Here is a 22,680-nt window from a genome sequence, read left to right on the forward strand (position 1 = left end):
GGTAGCACCAGTCTACCCCAGGAATTACTAGGAAATCGCTTGATTGAGCTTGGAGGCACTCGTCTTGTGTGCCGGGAGATTCCAGTTACCTCTCCCAACACTTGCGTCAAGCAGCGAGCCTAGGCCTTTTGGAAGCGAAAGGTAGCGGCAGGCACGATGTAGGGTTACAGGCCATAAGCTCAACTCTCAGAAGTGTGTATGCATGGGAGGCAGATGTCTGCTACCCACTCGGACATGGGAGTTGGAACCTAGCTACCCTCCTATTGAAGAAGGATGTTGGAAATCGCTGTATTCAATTCAGATACACGGGAATTCAGGCCCAATGCTTACACATGCTTTTCCCACAACCTATCCCAGCCACTAACATAAGGAGGTTAGTAGGTAAGTCTACAGTCAGGCAGGATGCGGGAGGGTTCTGCCCTGTCCTCAGCTCTCACAGGGAAGCATGCCTAGAAGCCAGCTCTCAACTAGCTGCATTCTTATGACAGTGTGAAGGTAGCAGTATTCTGAGTAAGGAGGTTCCCACATTACCACTCTACTGCACCTGGAGATACCCTCCAGGTCTGCATTGTTAACTTGCGTCTCAGAGGCCTCTGGCAAAAGTCTCTGGTGAAGACGTGTGAAACTCACTCTGCAGGCAGTGTGGAACTGTGAGGGACTGAGGGTGAGCTCAACTCTCAGCAGTAAGATGATTTTGGACAAGGCGTTCAGCTACCTTCTCACATATGGAACTTAGTATGTAGCACCAGTCTACCCCAGGAATTACTGGGAAATCGCTGGATTGAGCTTGGAGGCACTCGTCTTGTGTGCCGGGAGATTCCAGTTACCTCTCCCAACACTTCGGTGAAGCAGCGAGCCTAGGCCTTTTGGAAGCGAAAGGTAGCTGCAGGCAGGAGGTAGGGTTACAGGCCATAAGCTCAACTCTCAGAAGTGGGTATGCATGGGAGGCAGATGTCTGCTACCCACTCGTACATGCGAGTGGGAACCTAGCTACACTCTGATGAAGAAGGACTTTGGAAATCGCTGTATTCAACTCAGATACACGTGGGTTCAGGCACAACGATTCCACATGCTTTTCTCTCAACCTTTCCCTGCCACTAACATGAGGACGTTAGCAGCTCCTTCTACAGTCAAGCAGGATGCGAGAGGGTTGTGCCCTGTCCTTAGCTCTCACAAGGAAGCATGCCTTGAAGCCAGCTGTCAACTAGCTGCATTCTTATGGCAGGGTGAAGGTAGCAGTATTCTGAGACAGGAGGTTCCCAGATTACCACTCTACTGCACCTGGAGATACCCTCCAGGTCTGCATTGTTAACTTGCGTCTCAGAAGCCTCTGGGAAACGTCTCTGGTGAAGACGTGCGAAACTCACTCTGCAGGCAGTGTGGAACTGTGAGGGACTGAGGGTGAGCTCAACTCTCAGCAGTAAGATGATTTTGGACAAGGTGTTCAGCTACCTACTCACGTATGGAACTTAGTATGTAGCACCAGTCTACCCCAGGAATTACTAGGAAATCGCTTGATTGAGCTTGGAGGCACTCGTCTTGTGTGCCGGGAGATTCCAGTTACCTCTCCCAACACTTGCGTCAAGCAGCGAGCCTAGGCCTTTTGGAAGCGAAAGGTAGCGGCAGGCACGATGTAGGGTTACAGGCCATAAGCTCAACTCTCAGAAGTGTGTATGCATGGGAGGCAGATGTCTGCTACCCACTCGGACATGGGAGTTGGAACCTAGCTACACTCCTATTGAAGAAGGATGTTGGAAATCGCTGTATTCAATTCAGATACACGGGAGTTCAGGCCCAATGCTTACACATGCTTTTCCCACAACCTATCCCAGCCACTAACATAAGGAGGTTAGCAGGTAAGTCTACAGTCAGGCAGGATGCGGGAGGGTTCTGCCCTGTCCTCAGCTCTCACAGGGAAGCATGCCTAGAAGCCAGCTCTCAACTAGCTGCATTCTTATGACAGTGTGAAGGTAGCAGTATTCTGAGTAAGGAGGTTCCCAGATTACCACTCTACTGCACCTGGAGATACCCTCCAGGTCTGCATTGTTAACTTGCGTCTCAGAGGCCTCTGGCAAACGGCTCTGGTGAAGACGTGTGAAACTCACTCTGCAGGCAGTGTGGAACTGTGAGGGACTGAGGGTGAGCTCAACTCTCAGCAGTAAGATGATTTTGGACAAGGCGTTCAGCTACCTTCTCACATATGGAACTTAGTATGTAGCACCAGTCTACCCCAGGAATTACTGGGAAATCGCTGGATTGAGCTTGGAGGCACTCGTCTTGTGTGCCGGGAGATTCCAGTTACCTCTCCCAACACTTCGGTGAAGCAGCGAGCCTAGGCCTTTTGGAAGCGAAAGGTAGCTGCAGGCAGGAGGTAGGGTTACAGGCCATAAGCTCAACTCTCAGAAGTGGGTATGCATGGGAGGCAGATGTCTGCTACCCACTCGTACATGCGAGTGGGAACCTAGCTACACTCTGATGAAGAAGGACTTTGGAAATCGCTGTATTCAACTCAGATACACGTGGGTTCAGGCACAACGATTCCACATGCTTTTCTCTCAACCTTTCCCTGCCACTAACATGAGGACGTTAGCAGCTCCTTCTGCAGTCAAGCAGGAAGCGGGAGGGTTGTGCCCTGTCCTTAGCTCTCACAGGGAAGCATGCCTAGAAGCCAGCTGTCAACTAGCTGCATTCTTATGGCAGGGTGAAGGTAGCAGTATTCTGAGACAGGAGTTTCCCAGATTACCACTCTACTGCACCTGGAGATACCCTCCAGGTCTGCATTGTTAACTTGCGTCTCAGAAGCCTCTGGCAAACGTCTCTGGTGAAGACGTGTGAAACTCACTCTGCAGGCAGTGTGGAACTGTGAGGGACTGAGGGTGAGCTCAAGTCTCTGAAGTAAGATGTTTTTGGACAAGGCGTTCAGCTACCTACTCACGTATGGAACTTAGTATGTAGCACCAGTCTACCCCAGGAATTACTAGGAAATCGCTTGATTGAGCTTGGAGGCACTCGTCTTGTGTGCCGGGAGATTCCAGTTACCTCTCCCAACACTTGCGTCAAGCAGCGAGCCTAGGCCTTTTGGAAGCGAAAGGTAGCGGCAGGCACGATGTAGGGTTACAGGCCATAAGCTCAACTCTCAGAAGTGTGTATGCATGGGAGGCAGATGTCTGCTACCCACTCGGACATGGGAGTTGGAACCTAGCTACACTCCTATTGAAGAAGGATGTTGGAAATCGCTGTATTCAATTCAGATACACGGGAATTCAGGCCCAATGCTTACACATGCTTTTCCCACAACCTATCCCAGCCACTAACATAAGGAGGTTAGTAGGTAAGTCTACAGTCAGGCAGGATGCGGGAGGGTTCTGCCCTGTCCTCAGCTCTCACAGGGAAGCATGCCTAGAAGCCAGCTCTCAACTAGCTGCATTCTTATGACAGTGTGAAGGTAGCAGTATTCTGAGTAAGGAGGTTCCCACATTACCACTCTACTGCACCTGGAGATACCCTCCAGGTCTGCATTGTTAACTTGCGTCTCAGAGGCCTCTGGCAAAAGTCTCTGGTGAAGACGTGTGAAACTCACTCTGCAGGCAGTGTGGAACTGTGAGGGACTGAGGGTGAGCTCAACTCTCAGCAGTAAGATGATTTTGGACAAGGCGTTCAGCTACCTTCTCACATATGGAACTTAGTATGTAGCACCAGTCTACCCCAGGAATTACTGGGAAATCGCTGGATTGAGCTTGGAGGCACTCGTCTTGTGTGCCGGGAGATTCCAGTTACCTCTCCCAACACTTCGGTGAAGCAGCGAGCCTAGGCCTTTTGGAAGCGAAAGGTAGCTGCAGGCAGGAGGTAGGGTTACAGGCCATAAGCTCAACTCTCAGAAGTGGGTATGCATGGGAGGCAGATATCTGCTACCCACTCGTCCATGCGAGTGGGAACCTAGCTACACTCTGATGAAGAAGGACTTTGGAAATCGCTGTATTCAACTCAGATACACGTGGGTTCAGGCACAACGATTCCACATGCTTTTCTCTCAACCTTTCCCTGCCACTAACATGAGGACGTTAGCAGCTCCTTCTACAGTCAAGCAGGATGCGAGAGGGTTGTGCCCTGTCCTTAGCTCTCACAAGGAAGCATGCCTTGAAGCCAGCTGTCAACTAGCTGCATTCTTATGGCAGGGTGAAGGTAGCAGTATTCTGAGACAGGAGGTTCCCAGATTACCACTCTACTGCACCTGGAGATACCCTCCAGGTCTGCATTGTTAACTTGCGTCTCAGAAGCCTCTGGCAAACGGCTCTGGTGAAGACGTGTGAAACTCACTCTGCAGGCAGTGTGGAACTGTGAGGGACTGAGGGTGAGCTCAACTCTCAGCAGTAAGATGATTTTGGACAAGGCGTTCAGCTACCTACTCACGTATGGAACTTAGTATGTAGCACCAGTCTACCCCATGAATTACTAGGAAATCGCTGGATTGAGCTTGGAGGCACTAGTCTTGTGTGCCGGGAGATTCCAGTTACCTCTCCCAACACTTGCGTCAAGCAGCGAGCCTAGGCCTTTTGGAAGCGAAAGGTAGCGGCAGGCACGATGTAGGGTTACAGGCCATAAGCTCAACTCTCAGAAGTGTGTATGCATGGGAGGCAGATGTCTGCTACCCACTCGGACATGGGAGTTGGAACCTAGCTACACTCCTATTGAAGAAGGATGTTGGAAATCGCTGTATTCAATTCAGATACACGGGAATTCAGGCCCAATGCTTACACATGCTTTTCCCACAACCTATCCCAGCCACTAACATAAGGAGGTTAGCAGGTACGTCTACAGTCAGGCAGGATGCGGGAGGGTTCTGCCCTGTCCTCAGCTCTCACAGGGAAGCATGCCTAGAAGCCAGCTCTCAACTAGCTGCATTCTTATGACAGTGTGAAGGTAGCAGTATTCTGAGTAAGGAGGTTCCCACATTACCACTCTACTGCACCTGGAGATACCCTCCAGGTCTGCATTGTTAACTTGCGTCTCAGAGGCCTCTGGCAAAAGTCTCTGGTGAAGACGTGTGAAACTCACTCTGCAGGCAGTGTGGAACTGTGAGGGACTGAGGGTGAGCTCAACTCTCAGCAGTAAGATGATTTTGGACAAGGCGTTCAGCTACCTTCTCACATATGGAACTTAGTATGTAGCACCAGTCTACCCCAGGAATTACTGGGAAATCGCTGGATTGAGCTTGGAGGCACTAGTCTTGTGTGCCGGGAGATTCCAGTTACCTCTCCCAACACTTCGGTGAAGCAGCGAGCCTAGGCCTTTTGGAAGCGAAAGGTAGCTGCAGGCAGGAGGTAGGGTTACAGGCCAGAAGCTCAACTCTCAGAAGTGGGTATGCATGGGAGGCAGATGTCTGCTACCCACTCGTACATGCGAGTGGGAACCTAGCTACACTCTGATGAAGAAGGACTTTGGAAATCGCTGTATTCAACTCAGATACACGTGGGTTCAGGCACAACGATTCCACATGCTTTTCTCACAACCTTTCCCTGCCACTAACATGAGGACGTTAGCAGCTCCTTCTGCAGTCAAGCAGGAAGCGGGAGGGTTGTGCCCTGTCCTTAGCTCTCACAGGGAAGCATGCCTAGAAGCCAGCTGTCAACTAGCTGCATTCTTATGGCAGGGTGAAGGTAGCAGTATTCTGAGTAAGGATGTTCCCACATTACCACTCTACTGCACCTGGGGATACCCTCCAGGGCTGCATTGTTAACTTGCATCTCAGAAGCCTCTGGCAAACGTCTCTGGTGAAGACGTGCGAAACTCACTCTGCAGGCAGTGTGGAACTGTGAGGGACTGAGGGTGAGCTCAACTCTCAGCAGTAAGATGATTTTGGACAAGGCATTCAGCTACCTTCTCACGTATGGAACTTAGTATGTAGCACCAGTCTACCCAGGAATTACTAGGAAATCGCTTGATTGAGCTTGGAGGCACTCGTCTTGTGTGCCGGGAGATTCCAGTTACGTCTCCCAACACTTGCGTCAAGCAGCGAGCCTAGGCCTTTTGGAAGCGAAAGGTAGCGGCAGGCACGATGTAGGGTTACAGGCCATAAGCTCAACTCTCAGAAGTGTGTATGCATGGGAGGCAGATGTCTGCTACCCACTCGGACATGGGAGTTGGAACCTAGCTACACTCCTATTGAAGAAGGATGTTGGAAATCGCTGTATTCAATTCAGATACACGGGAGTTCAGGCCCAATGCTTACACATGCTTTTCCCACAACCTATCCCAGCCACTAACATAAGGAGGTTAGCAGGTACGTCTACAGTCAGGCAGGATGCGGGAGGGTTCTGCCCTGTCCTCAGCTCTCACAGGGAAGCATGCCTAGAAGCCAGCTCTCAACTAGCTGCATTCTTATGACAGTGTGAAGGTAGCAGTATTCTGAGTAAGGAGGTTCCCACATTACCACTCTACTGCACCTGGAGATACCCTCCAGGTCTGCATTGTTAACTTGCGTCTCAGAGGCCTCTGGCAAACGTCTCTGGTGAAGACGTGTGAAACTCACTCTGCAGGCAGTGTGGAACTGTGAGGGACTGAAGGTGAGCTCAACTCTCAGCAGTAAGATGATTTTGGACAAGGCGTTCAGCTACCTTCTCACATATGGAACTTAGTATGTAGCACCAGTCTACCCCAGGAATTACTGGGAAATCGCTGGATTGAGCTTGGAGGCACTCGTCTTGTGTGCCGGGAGATTCCAGTTACCTCTCCCAACACTTCGGTGAAGCAGCGAGCCTAGGCCTTTTGGAAGCGAAAGATAGCTGCAGGCAGGAGGTAGGGTTACAGGCCATAAGCTCAACTCTCAGAAGTGGGTATGCATGGGAGGCAGATGTCTGCTACCCACTCGGACATGCGAGTGGGAACCTAGCTACACTCTGATGAAGAAGGACTTTAGAAATCGCTGTATTCCACTCAGATACACGTGGGTTCAGGCACAACGATTCCACATGCTTTTCTCACAACCTTTCCCTGCCACTAACATGAGGACGTTAGCAGCTCCTTCTGCAGTCAAGCAGGAAGCGGGAGGGTTGTGCCCTGTCCTTAGCTCTCACAGGGAAGCATGCCTAGAAGCCAGCTGTCAACTAGCTGCATTCTTATGGCAGGGTGAAGGTAGCAGTATTCTGAGACAGGAGTTTCCCAGATTACCACTCTACTGCACCTGGAGATACCCTCCAGGTCTGCATTGTTAACTTGCGTCTCAGAAGCCTCTGGCAAACGTCTCTGGTGAAGACGTGCGAAACTCACTCTGCAGGCAGTGTGGAACTGTGAGGGACTGAGGGTGAGCTCAAGTCTCTGAAGTAAGATGTTTTTGGACAAGGCGTTCAGCTACCTACTCACGTATGGAACTTAGTATGTAGCACCAGTCTACCCCAGGAATTACTAGGAAATCGCTTGATTGAGCTTGGAGGCACTCGTCTTGTGTGCCGGGAGATTCCAGTTACCTCTCCCAACACTTGCGTCAAGCAGCGAGCCTAGGCCTTTTGGAAGCGAAAGGTAGCGGCAGGCAGGATGTAGGGTTACAGGCCATAAGCTCAACTCTCAGAAGTGTGTATGCATGGGAGGCAGATCTCTGCTACCCACTCGGACATGGGAGTTGGAATCTAGCTACACTCCTATTGAAGAAGGATGTTGGAAATCGCTGTATTCAACTCAGATACACGGGAGATCAGGCCCAATGCTTACACATGTTTTTCCCACAACCTATCCCAGCCACTAACATAAGGAAGTTAGTAGGTAAGTCTACAGTCAGGCAGGATGCGGGAGGGTTCTGCCCTGTCCTCAGCTCTCACAGGGAAGCATGCCTAGAAGCCAGCTGTCAACTAGCTGCATTCTTATGACAGTCTGAAGGTAGCAGTATTCTGAGTAAGGAGGTTCCCAGATTACCACTCTACTGCACCTGGAGATACCCTCCAGGTCTGCATTGTTAACTTGCGTCTCAGAGGCCTCTGGCAAAAGTCTCTGGTGAAGACGTGTGAAACTCACTCTGCAGGCAGTGTGGAACTGTGAGGGACTGAGGGTGAGCTCAACTCTCAGCAGTAAGATGATTTTGGACAAGGCGTTCAGCTACCTTCTCACATATGGAACTTAGTATGTAGCACCAGTCTACCCCAGGAATTACTGGGAAATCGCTGGATTGAGCTTGGAGGCACTCGTCTTGTGTGCCGGGAGATTCCAGTTACCTCTCCCAACACTTCGGTGAAGCAGCGAGCCTAGGCCTTTTGGAAGCGAAAGGTAGCTGCAGGCAGGAGGTAGGGTTACAGGCCATAAGCTCAACTCTCAGAAGTGGGTATGCATGGGAGGCAGATGTCTGCTACCCCCTCGTACATGCGAGTGGGAACCTAGCTACACTCTGATGAAGAAGGACTTTGGAAATCGCTGTATTCAACTCAGATACACGTGGGTTCAGGCACAACGATTCCACATGCTTTTCTCTCAACCTTTCCCTGCCACTAACATGAGGACGTTAGCAGCTCCTTCTACAGTCAAGCAGGATGCGAGAGGGTTGTGCCCTGTCCTTAGCTCTCACAGGGAAGCATGCCTTGAAGCCAGCTGTCAACTAGCTGCATTCTTATGGCAGGGTGAAGGTAGCAGTATTCTGAGACAGGAGGTTCCCAGATTACCACTCTACTGCACCTGGAGATACCCTCCAGGTCTGCATTGTTAACTTGGGTCTCAGAAGTCTCAGGCAAACGTATCTGGTGAAGACGTGCGAAACTCACTCTGCAGGCAGTGTGGAACTGTGAGGGACTGAGGGTGAGCTCAACTCTCAGCAGTAAGATGATTTTGGACAAGGCGTTCAGCTACCTACTCACGTATGGAACTTAGTATGTAGCACCAGTCTACCCCAGGAATTACTAGGAAATCGCTTGATTGAGCTTGGAGGCACTCGTCTTGTGTGCCGGGAGATTCCAGTTACCTCTCCCAACACTTGCGTCAAGCAGCGAGCCTAGGCCTTTTGGAAGCGAAAGGTAGCGGCAGGCACGATGTAGGGTTACAGGCCATAAGCTCAACTCTCAGAAGTGTGTATGCATGGGAGGCAGATGTCTGCTACCCACTCGGACATGGGAGTTGGAACCTAGCTACACTCCTATTGAAGAAGGATGTTGGAAATCGCTGTATTCAATTCAGATACACGGGAGTTCAGGCCCAATGCTTACAAATGCTTTTCCCACAACCTATCCCAGCCACTAACATAAGGAGGTTAGCAGGTACGTCTACAGTCAGGCAGGATGCGGGAGGGTTCTGCCCTGTCCTCAGCTCTCACAGGGATGCATGCCTAGAAGCCAGCTCTCAACTAGCTGCATTCTTATGACAGTGTGAAGGTAGCAGTATTCTGAGTAAGGAGGTTCCCACATTACCACTCTACTGCACCTGGAGATACCCTCCAGGTCTGCATTGTTAACTTGCGTCTCAGAGGCCTCTGGCAAAAGTCTCTGGTGAAGACGTGTGAAACTCACTCTGCAGGCAGTGTGGAACTGTGAGGGACTGAGGGTGAGCTCAACTCTCAGCAGTAAGATGATTTTGGACAAGGCGTTCAGCTAACTTCTTACATATGGAACTTAGTATGTAGCACCAGTCTACCCCAGGAATTACTGGGAAATCGCTGGATTGAGCTTGGAGGCACTCGTCTTGTGTGCCGGGAGATTCCAGTTACCTCTCCCAACACTTCGGTGAAGCAGCGAGCCTAGGCCTTTTGGAAGCGAAAGGTAGCTGCAGGCAGGAGGTAGGGTTACAGGCCATAAGCTCAACTCTCAGAAGTGGGTATGCATGGGAGGCAGATGTCTGCTACCCACTCGTACATGCGAGTGGGAACCTAGCTACACTCTGATGAAGAAGGACTTTGGAAATCGCTGTATTCAACTCAGATACACGTGGGTTCAGGCACAACGATTCCACATGCTTTTCTCACAACCTTTCCCTGCCACTAACATGAGGACGTTAGCAGCTCCTTCTACAATCAAGCAGGAAGCGGGAGGGTTGTGCCCTGTCTTAGCTCTCACAGGGAAGCATGCCTAGAAGCCAGCTCTCAACTAGCTGCATTCTTATGGCAGGGTGAAGGTAGCAGTATTCTGAGACAGGAGGTTCCCAGATTACCACTCTACTGCACCTGGAGATACCCTCCAGGTCTGCATTGTTAACTTGCGTCTCAGAAGCCTCTGGCAAACGTCTCTGGTGAAGACGTGCGAAACTCACTCTGCAGGCAGTGTGGAACTGTGAGGGACTGAGGGTGAGCTCAACTCTCAGAAGTAAGATGTTTTTGGACAAGGCGTTCAGCTACCTACTCACGTATGGAACTTAGTAGGTAGCACCAGTCTACCCCAGGAATTACTAGGAAATCGCTTGATTGAGCTTGGAGGCACTCGTCTTGTGTGCCGGGAGATTCCAGTTACCTCTCCCAACACTTGCGTCAAGCAGCGAGCCTAGGCCTTTTGGAAGCGAAAGGTAGCGGCAGGCACGATGTAGGGTTACAGGCCATAAGCTCAACTCTCAGAAGTGTGTATGCATGGGAGGCAGATGTCTGCTACCCACTCGGACATGGGAGTTGGAACCTAGCTACACTCCTATTGAAGAAGGATGTTGGAAATCGCTGTATTCAATTCAGATACACGGGAATTCAGGCCCAATGCTTACACATGCTTTTCCCACAACCTATCCCAGCCACTAACATAAGGAGGTTAGTAGGTAAGTCTACAGTCAGGCAGGATGCGGGAGAGTTCTGCCCTGTCCTCAGCTCTCACAGGGAAGCATGCCTAGAAGCCAGCTCTCAACTAGCTGCATTCTTATGACAGTGTGAAGGTAGCAGTATTCTGAGTAAGGAGGTTCCCAGATTACCACTCTACTGCACCTGGAGATACCCTCCAGGTCTGCATTGTTAACTTGCGTCTCAGAGGCCTCTGGCAAAAGTCTCTGGTGAAGACGTGTGAAACTCACTCTGCAGGCAGTGTGGAACTGTGAGGGACTGAGGGTGAGCTCAACTCTCAGCAGTAAGATGATTTTGGACAAGGCGTTCAGCTACCTTCTCACATATGGAACTTAGTATGTAGCACCAGTCTACCCGAGGAATTACTGGGAAATCGCTGGATTGAGCTTGGAGGCACTCGTCTTGTGTGCCGGGAGATTCCAGTTACCTCTCCCAACACTTCGGTGAAGCAGCGAGCCTAGGCCCTTTGGAAGCGAAAGGTAGCTGCAGGCAGGAGGTAGGGTTACAGGCCATAAGCTCAACTCTCAGAAGTGGGTATGCATGGGAGGCAGATGTCTGCTACCCACTCGTACATGCGAGTGGGAACCTAGCTACACTCTGATGAAGAAGGACTTTGGAAATCGCTGTATTCAACTCAGATACACGTGGGTTCAGGCACAACGATTCCACATGCTTTTCTCACAACCTTTCCCTGCCACTAACATGAGGACGTTAGCAGCTCCTTCTACAGTCAAGCAGGAAGCGGGAGGGTTGTGCCCTGTCTTAGCTCTCACAGGGAAGCATGCCTAGAAGCCAGCTCTCAACTAGCTGCATTCTTATGGCAGGGTGAAGGTAGCAGTATTCTGAGACAGGAGGTTCCCAGATTACCACTCTACTGCACCTGGAGATACCCTCCAGGTCTGCATTGTTAACTTGCGTCTCAGAAGGCTCTGGCAAACGTCTCTGGTGAAGACGTGCGAAACTCACTCTGCAGGCAGTGTGGAACTGTGAGGGACTGAGGGTGAGCTCAACTCTCAGAAGTAAGATGTTTTTGGACAAGGCGTTCAGCTACCTACTCACGTATGGAACTTAGTATGTAGCACCAGTCTACCCCAGGAATTACTAGGAAATCGCTTGATTGAGCTTGGAGGCACTCGTCTTGTGTGCCGGGAGATTCCAGTTACCTCTCCCAACACTTGCGTCAAGCAGCGAGCCTAGGCCTTTTGGAAGCGAAAGGTAGCGGCAGGCACGATGTAGGGTTACAGGCCATAAGCTCAACTCTCAGAAGTGTGTATGCATGGGAGGCAGATGTCTGCTACCCACTCGGACATGGGAGTTGGAACCTAGCTACACTCCTATTGAAGAAGGATGTTGGAAATCGCTGTATTCAATTCAGATACACGGGAATTCAGGCCCAATGCTTACACATGCTTTTCCCACAACCTATCCCAGCCACTAACATAAGGAGGTTAGTAGGTAAGTCTACAGTCAGGCAGGATGCGGGAGAGTTCTGCCCTGTCCTCAGCTCTCACAGGGAAGCATGCCTAGAAGCCAGCTCTCAACTAGCTGCATTCTTATGACAGTGTGAAGGTAGCAGTATTCTGAGTAAGGAGGTTCCCAGATTACCACTCTACTGCACCTGGAGATACCCTCCAGGTCTGCATTGTTAACTTGCGTCTCAGAGGCCTCTGGCAAAAGTCTCTGGTGAAGACGTGTGAAACTCACTCTGCAGGCAGTGTGGAACTGTGAGGGACTGAGGGTGAGCTCAACTCTCAGCAGTAAGATGATTTTGGACAAGGCGTTCAGCTACCTTCTCACATATGGAACTTAGTATGTAGCACCAGTCTACCCGAGGAATTACTGGGAAATCGCTGGATTGAGCTTGGAGGCACTCGTCTTGTGTGCCGGGAGATTCCAGTTACCTCTCCCAACACTTCGGTGAAGCAGCGAGCCTAGGCCTTTTGGAAGCGAAAGGTAGCTGCAGGCAGGAGGTAGGGTTACAGGCCATAAGCTCAACTCTCAGAAGTGGGTATGCATGGGAGGCAGATGTCTGCTACCCACTCGTACATGCGAGTGGGAACCTAGCTACACTCTGATGAAGAAGGACTTTGGAAATCGCTGTATTCAACTCAGATACACGTGGGTTCAGGCACAACGATTCCACATGCTTTTCTCACAACCTTTCCCTGCCACTAACATGAGGACGTTAGCAGCTCCTTCTACAGTCAAGCAGGAAGCGGGAGGGTTGTGCCCTGTCTTAGCTCTCACAGGGAAGCATGCCTTGAAGCCAGCTCTCAACTAGCTGCATTCTTATGGCAGGGTGAAGGTAGCAGTATTCTGAGACAGGAGGTTCCCAGATTACCACTCTACTGCACCTGGAGATACCCTCCAGGTCTGCATTGTTAACTTGCGTCTCAGAAGCCTCTGGCAAACGTCTCTGGTGAAGACGTGCGAAACTCACTCTGCAGGCAGTGTGGAACTGTGAGGGACTGAGGGTGAGCTCAACTCTCAGAAGTAAGATGTTTTTGGACAAGGCGTTCAGCTACCTACTCACGTATGGAACTTAGTATGTAGCACCAGTCTACCCCAGGAATTACTAGGAAATCGCTTGATTGAGCTTGGAGGCACTCGTCTTGTGTGCCGGGAGATTCCAGTTACCTCTCCCAACACTTGCGTCAAGCAGCGAGCCTAGGCCTTTTGGAAGCGAAAGGTAGCGGCAGGCACGATGTAGGGTTACAGGCCATAAGCTCAACTCTCAGAAGTGTGTATGCATGGGAGGCAGATGTCTGCTACCCACTCGGACATGGGAGTTGGAACCTAGCTACACTCCTATTGAAGAAGGATGTTGGAAATCGCTGTATTCAATTCAGATACACGGGAATTCAGGCCCAATGCTTACACATGCTTTTCCCACAACCTATCCCAGCCACTAACATAAGGAGGTTAGTAGGTAAGTCTACAGTCAGGCAGGATGCGGGAGGGTTCTGCCCTGTCCTCAGCTCTCACAGGGAAGCATGCCTAGAAGCCAGCTCTCAACTAGCTGCATTCTTATGACAGTGTGAAGGTAGCAGTATTCTGAGTAAGGAGGTTCCCAGATTACCACTCTACTGCACCTGGAGATACCCTCCAGGTCTGCATTGTTAACTTGCGTCTCAGAGGCCTCTGGCAAAAGTCTCTGGTGAAGACGTGTGAAACTCACTCTGCAGGCAGTGTGGAACTGTGAGGGACTGAGGGTGAGCTCAACTCTCAGCAGTAAGATGATTTTGGACAAGGCATTCAGCTACCTTCTCACATATGGAACTTAGTATGTAGCACCAGTCTACCCCAGGAATTACTGGGAAATCGCTGGATTGAGCTTGGAGGCACTCGTCTTGTGTGCCGGTAGATTCCAGTTACCTCTCCCAACACTTCGGTGAAGCAGCGAGCCTAGGCCTTTTGGAAGCGAAAGGTAGCTGCAGGCAGGAGGTAGGGTTACAGGCCATAAGCTCAACTCTCAGAAGTGGGTATGCATGGGAGGCAGATGTCTGCTACCCACTCGTACATGCGAGTGGGAACCTAGCTACACTCTGATGAAGAAGGACTTTGGAAATCGCTGTATTCAACTCAGATACACGTGGGTTCAGGCACAACGATTCCACATGCTTTTCTCTCAACCTTTCCCTGCCACTAACATGAGGACGTTAGCAGCTCCTTCTACAGTCAAGCAGGAAGCGGGAGGGTTGTGCCCTGTCTTAGCTCTCACAGGGAAGCATGCCTAGAAGCCAGCTCTCAACTAGCTGCATTCTTATGGCAGGGTGAAGGTAGCAGTATTCTGAGACAGGAGGTTCCCAGATTACCACTCTACTGCACCTGGAGATACCCTCCAGGTCTGCATTGTTAACTTGCATCTCAGAAGCCTCTGGCAAACGTCTCTGGTGAAGACGTGCGAAACTCACTCTGCAGGCAGTGTGGAACTGTGAGGGACTGAGGGTGAGCTCAACTCTCAGAAGTAAGATGTTTTTGGACAAGGCGTTCAGCTACCTACTCACGTATGGAACTTAGTATGTAGCACCAGTCTACCCCAGGAATTACTAGGAAATCGCTTGATTGAGCTTGGAGGCACTCGTCTTGTGTGCCGGGAGATTCCAGTTACCTCTCACAACACTTGCGTCAAGCAGCGAGCCTAGGCCTTTTGGAAGCGAAAGGTAGCGGCAGGCACGATGTAGGGTTACAGGCCATAAGCTCAACTCTCAGAAGTGTGTATGCATGGGAGGCAGATGTCTGCTAACCACTCGGACATGGGAGTTGGAACCTAGCTACACTCCTATTGAAGAAGGATGTTGGAAATCGCTATATTCAATTCAGATACACGGGAATTCAGGCCCAATGCTTACACATGCTTTTCCCACAACCTATCCCAGCCACTAACATAAGGAGGTTAGTAGGTAAGTCTACAGTCAGGCAGGATGCGGGAGGGTTCTGCCCTGTCCTCAGCTCTCACAGGGAAGCATGCCTAGAAGCCAGCTCTCAACTAGCTGCATTCTTATGGCAGGGTGAAGGTAGCAGTATTCTGAGACAGGAGGTTCCCAGATTACCACTCTACTGCACCTGGAGATACCGTCCAGGTCTGCATTGTTAACTTGCGTCTCAGAGGCCTCTGGCAAAAGTCTCTGGTGAAGACGTGTGAAGCTCACTCTGCAGGCAGTGTGGAACTGTGAGGGACGGAGCGTGAGCTCAACTCTCAGCAGTAAGATGATTTTGGACAAGGCATTCAGCTACCTTCTCACATATGGAACTTAGTATGTAGCACCAGTCTACCCCAGGAATTACTGGGAAATCGCTGGATTGAGCTTGGAGGCACTAGTCTTGTGTGCCGGGAGATTCCAGTTACCTCTCCCAACACTTCGGTGAAGCAGCGAGCCTAGGCCTTTTGGAAGCGAAAGGTAGCTGCAGGCAGGAGGTAGGGTTACAGGCCATAAGCTCAACTCTCAGAAGTGGGTATGCATGGGAGGCAGATGTCTGCTACCCCCTCGTACATGCGAGTGGGAACCTAGCTACACTCTGATGAAGAAGGACTTTGGAAATCGCTGTATTCAACTCAGATACACGTGGGTTCAGGCACAACGATTCCACATGCTTTTCTCTCAACCTTTCCCTGCCACTAAAATGAGGACGTTAGCAGCTCCTTCTACAGTCAAGCAGGATGCGAGAGGGTTGTGCCCTGTCCTTAGCTCTCACAGGGAAGCATGCCTTGAAGCCAGCTGTCAACTAGCTGCATTCTTATGGCAGGGTGAAGGTAGCAGTATTCTGAGACAGGAGGTTCCCAGATTACCACTCTACTGCACCTGGAGATACCCTCCAGGTCTGCATTGTTAACTTGCGTCTCAGAAGTCTCAGGCAAACGTCTCTGGTGAAGACGTGCGAAACTCACTCTGCAGGCAGTGTGGAACTGTGAGGGACTGAGGGTGAGCTCAACTCTCAGCAGTAAGATGATTTTGGACAAGGCGTTCAGCTACCTACTCACGTATGGAACTTAGTATGTAGCACCAGTCTACCCCAGGAATTACTAGGAAATCGCTTGATTGAGCTTGGAGGCACTCGTCTTGTGTGCCGGGAGATTCCAGTTACCTCTCCCAACACTTGCGTCAAGCAGCGAGCCTAGGCCTTTTGGAAGCGAAAGGTAGCGGCAGGCACGATGTAGGGTTACAGGCCATAAGCTCAACTCTCAGAAGTGTGTATGCATGGGAGGCAGATGTCTGCTACCCACTCGGACATGGGAGTTGGAACCTAGCTACACTCCTATTGAAGAAGGATGTTGGAAATCGCTGTATTCAATTCAGATACACGGGAGTTCAAGCCCAATGCTTACACATGCTTTTCCCACAACCTATCCCAGCCACTAACATAAGGAGGTTAGCAGGTACGTCTACAGTCAGGCAGGATGCGGGAGGGTTCTGCCCTGTCCTCAGCTCTCACAGGGAAGCATGCCTAGAAGCCAGCTCTCAACTAGCTGCATTCTTATGACAGTGTGAAGGTAGCAGTATTCTGAGTAAGGAGGTTCCCACATTACCACTCTACTGCACCTGGAGATACCCTCCAGGTCTGCATTGTTAACTTGCGTCTCAGAGGCCTCTGGCAAAAGTCTCTGGTGAAGACGTGTGAAACTCACTCTGCAGGCAGTGTGGAACTGTGAGGGACTGAGGGTGAGCTCAACTCTCAGCAGTAAGATGATTTTGGACAAGGCGTTCAGCTACCTTCTCACATATGGAACTTAGTATGTAGCACCAGTCTACCCCAGGAATTACTGGGAAATCGCTGGATTGAGCTTGGAGGCACTAGTCTTGTGTGCCGGGAGATTCCAGTTACCTCTCCCAACACTTCGGTGAAGCAGCGAGCCTAGGCCTTTTGGAAGCGAAAGGTAGCTGCAGGCAGGAGGTAGGGTTACAGGCCATAAGCTCAACTCTCAGAAGTGGGTATGCATGGGAGGCAGATGTCTGCTACCCACTCGTACATGCGAGTGGGAACCTAGCTACACTCTGATGAAGAAGGACTTTGGAAATCGCTGTATTCAACTCAGATACACGTGGGTTCAGGCACAACGATTCCACATGCTTTTCTCACAACCTTTCCCTGCCACTAACATGAGGACGTTAGCAGCTCCTTCTACAGTCAAGCAGGAAGCGGGAGGGTTGTGCCCTGTCTTAGCTCTCACAGGGAAGCATGCCTAGAAGCCAGCTCTCAACTAGCTGCATTCTTATGGCAGGGTGAAGGTAGCAGTATTCTGAGACAGGAGGTTCCCAGATTACCACTCTACTGCACCTGGAGATACCCTCCTGGTCTGCATTGTTAACTTGCGTCTCAGAAGCCTCTGGCAAACGTCTCTGGTGAAGACGTGCGAAACTCACTCTGCAGGCAGTGTGGAACTGTGAGGGACTGAGGGTGAGCTCAACTCTCAGAAGTAAGATGTTTTTGGACAAGGCGTTCAGCTACCTACTCACGTATGGAACTTAGTATGTAGCACCAGTCTACCCCAGGAATTACTAGGAAATCGCTTGATTGAGCTTGGAGGCACTCGTCTTGTGTGCCGGGAGATTCCAGTTACCTCTCCCAACACTTGCGTCAAGCAGCGAGCCTAGGCCTTTTGGAAGCGAAAGGTAGCGGCAGGCACGATGTAGGGTTACAGGCCATAAGCTCAACTCTCAGAAGTGTGTATGCATGGGAGGCAGATGTCTGCTACCCACTCGGACATGGGAGTTGGAACCTAGCTACACTCCTATTGAAGAAGGATGTTGGAAATCGCTGTATTCAATTCAGATACACGGGAATTCAGGCCCAATGCTTACACATGCTTTTCCCACAACCTATCCCAGCCACTAACATAAGGAGGTTAGTAGGTAAGTCTACAGTCAGGCAGGATGCGGGAGAGTTCTGCCTTGTCCTCAGCTCTCACAGGGAAGCATGCCTAGAAGCCAGCTCTCAACTAGCTGCATTCTTATGACAGTTTGAAGGTAGCAGTATTCTGAGTAAGGAGGTTCCCAGATTACCACTCTACTGCACCTGGAGATACCCTCCAGGTCTGCATTGTTAACTTGCGTCTCAGAGGCCTCTGGCAAAAGTCTCTGGTGAAGACGTGTGAAACTCACTCTGCAGGCAGTGTGGAACTGTGAGGGACTGAGGGTGAGCTCAACTCTCAGCAGTAAGATGATTTTGGACAAGGCGTTCAGCTACCTTCTCACATATGGAACTTAGTATGTAGCACCAGTCTACCCGAGGAATTACTGGGAAATCGCTTGATTGAGATTGGAGGCACTCGTCTTGTGTGCCGGGAGATTCCAGTTACCTCTCCCAACACTTGTGTCAAGCAGCGAACCTAGGCCTTTTGGAAGCGAAAGGTAGCGGCAGGCACGATGTAGGGTTACAGGCCATAAGCTCAACTCTCAGAAGTGTGTATGCATGGGAGGCAGATGTCTGCTACCCACTCGGACATGGGAGTTGGGACCTAGCTACACTCCTATTGAAGAAGGATGTTGGAAATCGCTGTATTCAATTCAGATACACAGGAGTTCAGGCCCAATGCTTACACATGCTTTTCCCACAATTTATCCCAGCCGCTAACATAGGGAGGTTAGCAGGTACGTCTACAGTTAGGCAGGATGCGGGAGGGTTCTGCCCTGTCCTCAGCTCTCACAGGGAAGCATGCCTAGAAGCCAGCTCTCAACTAGCTGCATTCTTATGACAGTGTGAAGGTAGCAGTATTCTGAGTAAGGAGGTTCCCACATTACCACTCTACTGCACCTGGAGATACCCTCAAGGTCTGCATTGTTAACTTGCGTCTCAGAGGCCTCTGGCAAAAGTCTCTGGTGAAGACGTGTGAAACTCACTCTGCAGGCAGTGTGGAACTGTGAGGGACTGAGGGTGAGCTCAACTCTCAGCAGTAAGATGATTTTGGACAAGGCGTTCAGCTACCTTCTCACATATGGAACTTAGTATGTAGCACCAGTCTACCCCAGGAATTACTGGGAAATCGCTGGATTGAGCTTGGAGGCACTAGTCTTGTGTGCCGGGAGATTCCAGTTACCTCTCCCAACACTTCGGTGAAGCAGCGAGCCTAGGCCTTTTGGAAGCGAAAGGTAGCTGCAGGCAGGAGGTAGGGTTACAGGCCATAAGCTCAACTCTCAGAAGTGGGTATGCATGGGAGGCAGATGTCTGCTACCCACTCGTACATGCGAGTGGGAACCTAGCTACACTCTGATGAAGAAGGACTTTGGAAATCGCTGTATTCAACTCAGATACACGTGGGTTCAGGCACAACGATTCCACATGCTTTTCTCACAACCTTTCCCTGCCACTAACATGAGGACGTTAGCAGCTCCTTCTACAATCAAGCAGGAAGCGGGAGGGTTGTGCCCTGTCTTAGCTCTCACAGGGAAGCATGCCTAGAAGCCAGCTCTCAACTAGCTGCATTCTTATGGCAGGGTGAAGGTAGCAGTATTCTGAGACAGGAGGTTCCCAGATTACCACTCTACTGCACCTGGAGATACCCTCCAGGTCTGCATTGTTAACTTGCGTCTCAGAAGCCTCTGGCAAACGTCTCTGGTGAAGACGTGCGAAACTCACTCTGCAGGCAGTGTGGAACTGTGAGGGACTGAGGGTCAGCTCAACTCTCAGCAGTAAGATGATTTTGGACAAGGCGTTCAGCTACCTACTCACGTATGAAACTTAGTATGTAGCACCAGTCTACCCCAGGAATTACTAGGAAATCGCTTGATTGAGCTTGGAGGCACTCGTGTTGTGTGCCGGGAGATTCCAGTTACCTCTCCCAACACTTGCGTCAAGCAGCGAGCCTAGGCCTTTTGGAAGCGAAAGGTAGCGGCAGGCACGATGTAGGGTTACAGGCCATAAGCTCAACTCTCAGAAGTGTGTATGCATGGGAGGCAGATGTCTGCTACCCACTCGGATATGGGAGTTGGAACCTAGCTACACTCCTATTGAAGAAGGATGTTGGAAATCGCTGTATTCAATTCAGATACACGGGAATTCAGGCCCAATGCTTACACATGCTTTTCCCACAACCTATCCCAGCCACTAACATAAGGAGGTTAGTAGGTAAGTCTACAGTCAGGCAGGATGCGGGAGGGTTCTGCCCTGTCCTCAGCTCTCACAGGGAAGCATGCCTAGAAGCCAGCTCTCAACTAGCTGCATTCTTATGACAGTGTGAAGGTAGCAGTATTCTGAGTAAGGAGGTTCCCAGATTACCACTCTACTGCACCTGGAGATACCCTCCAGGTCTGCATTGTTAACTTGTGTCTCAGAGGCCTCTGGCAAAAGTCTCTGGTGAAGACGTGTGAAACTCACTCTGCAGGCAGTGTGGAACTGTGAGGGACTGAGGGTCAGCTCAACTCTCAGCAGTAAGATGATTTTGGAAAAGGCGTTCAGCTACCTTCTCACATATGGAACTTAGTATGTAGCACCAGTCTACCCCAGGAATTACTGGGAAATCGCTGGATTGAGCTTGGAGGCACTAGTCTTGTGAGCCGGGAGATTCCAGTTACCTCTCCCAACACTTCGGTGAAGCAGCGAGCCTAGGCCTTTTGGAAGCGAAAGGTAGCTGCAGGCAGGAGGTAGGGTTACAGGCCAGAAGCTCAACTCTCAGAAGTGGGTATGCATGGGAGGCAGATGTCTGCTACCCACTCGTACATGCGAGTGGGAACCTAGCTACACTCTGATGAAGAAGGACTTTGGAAATCGCTGTATTCAACTCAGATACACGTGGGTTCAGGCACAACGATTCCACATGCTTTTCTCACAACCTTTCCCTGCCACTAACATGAGGACGTTAGCAGCTCCTTCTGCAGTCAAGCAGGAAGCGGGAGGGTTGTGCCCTGTCCTTAGCTCTCACAGGGAAGCATGCCTAGAAGCCAGCTGTCAACTAGCTGCATTCTTATGGCAGGGTGAAGGTAGCAGTATTCTGAGACAGGAGTTTCACAGATTACCACTCTACTGCACCTGGAGATACCCTCCAGGTCTGCATTGTTAACTTGCGTCTCAGAAGCCTCTGGCAAACGTCTCTGGTGAAGACGTGCGAAACTCACTCTGCAGGCAGTATGGAACTGTGAGGGACTGAGGGTGAGCTCAAGTCTCTGAAGTAAGATGTTTTTGGACAAGGCGTTCAGCTACCTACTCACGTATGGAACTTAGTATGTAGCACCAGTCTACCCCAGGAATTACTAGGAAATCGCTTGATTGAGCTTGGAGGCACTCGTCTTGTGTGCCGGGAGATTCCAGTTACCTCTCCCAACACTTGCGTCAAGCAGCGAGCCTAGGCCTTTTGGAAGCGAAAGGTAGCGGCAGGCACGATGTAGGGTTACAGGCCATAAGCTCAACTCTCAGAAGTGGGTATGCATGGGAGGCAGATGTCTGCTACCCACTCGGACATGGGAGTTGGAACCTAGCTACCCTCCTATTGAAGAAGGATGTTGGAAATCGCTGTATTCAATTCAGATACACGGGAATTCAGGCCCAATGCTTACACATGCTTTTCCCACAACCTATCCCAGCCACTAACATAAGGAGGTTAGTAGGTAAGTCTACAGTCAGGCAGGATGCGGGAGGGTTCTGCCCTGTCCTCAGCTCTCACAGGGAAGCATGCCTAGAAGCCAGCTCTCAACTAGCTGCATTCTTATGACAGTGTGAAGGTAGCAGTATTCTGAGTAAGGAGGTTCCCACATTACCACTCTACTGCACCTGGAGATACCCTCCAGGTCTGCATTGTTAACTTGCGTCTCAGAGGCCTCTGGCAAAAGTCTCTGGTGAAGACGTGTGAAACTCACTCTGCAGGCAGTGTGGAACTGTGAGGGACTGAGGGTGAGCTCAACTCTCAGCAGTAAGATGATTTTGGACAAGGCGTTCAGCTACCTTCTCACATATGGAACTTAGTATGTAGCACCAGTCTACCCGAGGAATTACTGGGAAATCGCTGGATTGAGCTTGGAGGCACTCGTCTTGTGTGCCGGGAGATTCCAGTTACCTCTCCCAACACTTCGGTGAAGCAGCGAGCCTAGGCCTTTTGGAAGCGAAAGGTAGCTGCAGGCAGGAGGTAGGGTTACAGGCCATAAGCTCAACTCTCAGAAGTGGGTATGCAAGGGAGGCAGATATCTGCTACCCACTCGTACATGCGAGTGGGAACCTAGCTACACTCTGATGAAGAAGGACTTTGGAAATCGCTGTATTCAACTCAGATACACGTGGGTTCAGGCACAACGATTCCACATGCTTTTCTCTCAACCTTTCCCTGCCACTAACATGAGGACGTTAGCAGCTCCTTCTACAGTCAAGCAGGATGCGAGAGGGTTGTGCCCTGTCCTTAGCTCTCACAAGGAAGCATGCCTTGAAGCCAGCTGTCAACTAGCTGCATTCTTATGGCAGGGTGAAGGTAGCAGTATTCTGAGACAGGAGGTTCCCAGATTACCACTCTACTGCACCTGGAGATACCCTCCAGG

Source organism: Canis aureus, chromosome 8, assembly GCF_053574225.1.
Source record: "Canis aureus isolate CA01 chromosome 8, VMU_Caureus_v.1.0, whole genome shotgun sequence".
In the NCBI taxonomy this organism is placed as follows: domain Eukaryota; kingdom Metazoa; phylum Chordata; class Mammalia; order Carnivora; family Canidae; genus Canis; species Canis aureus.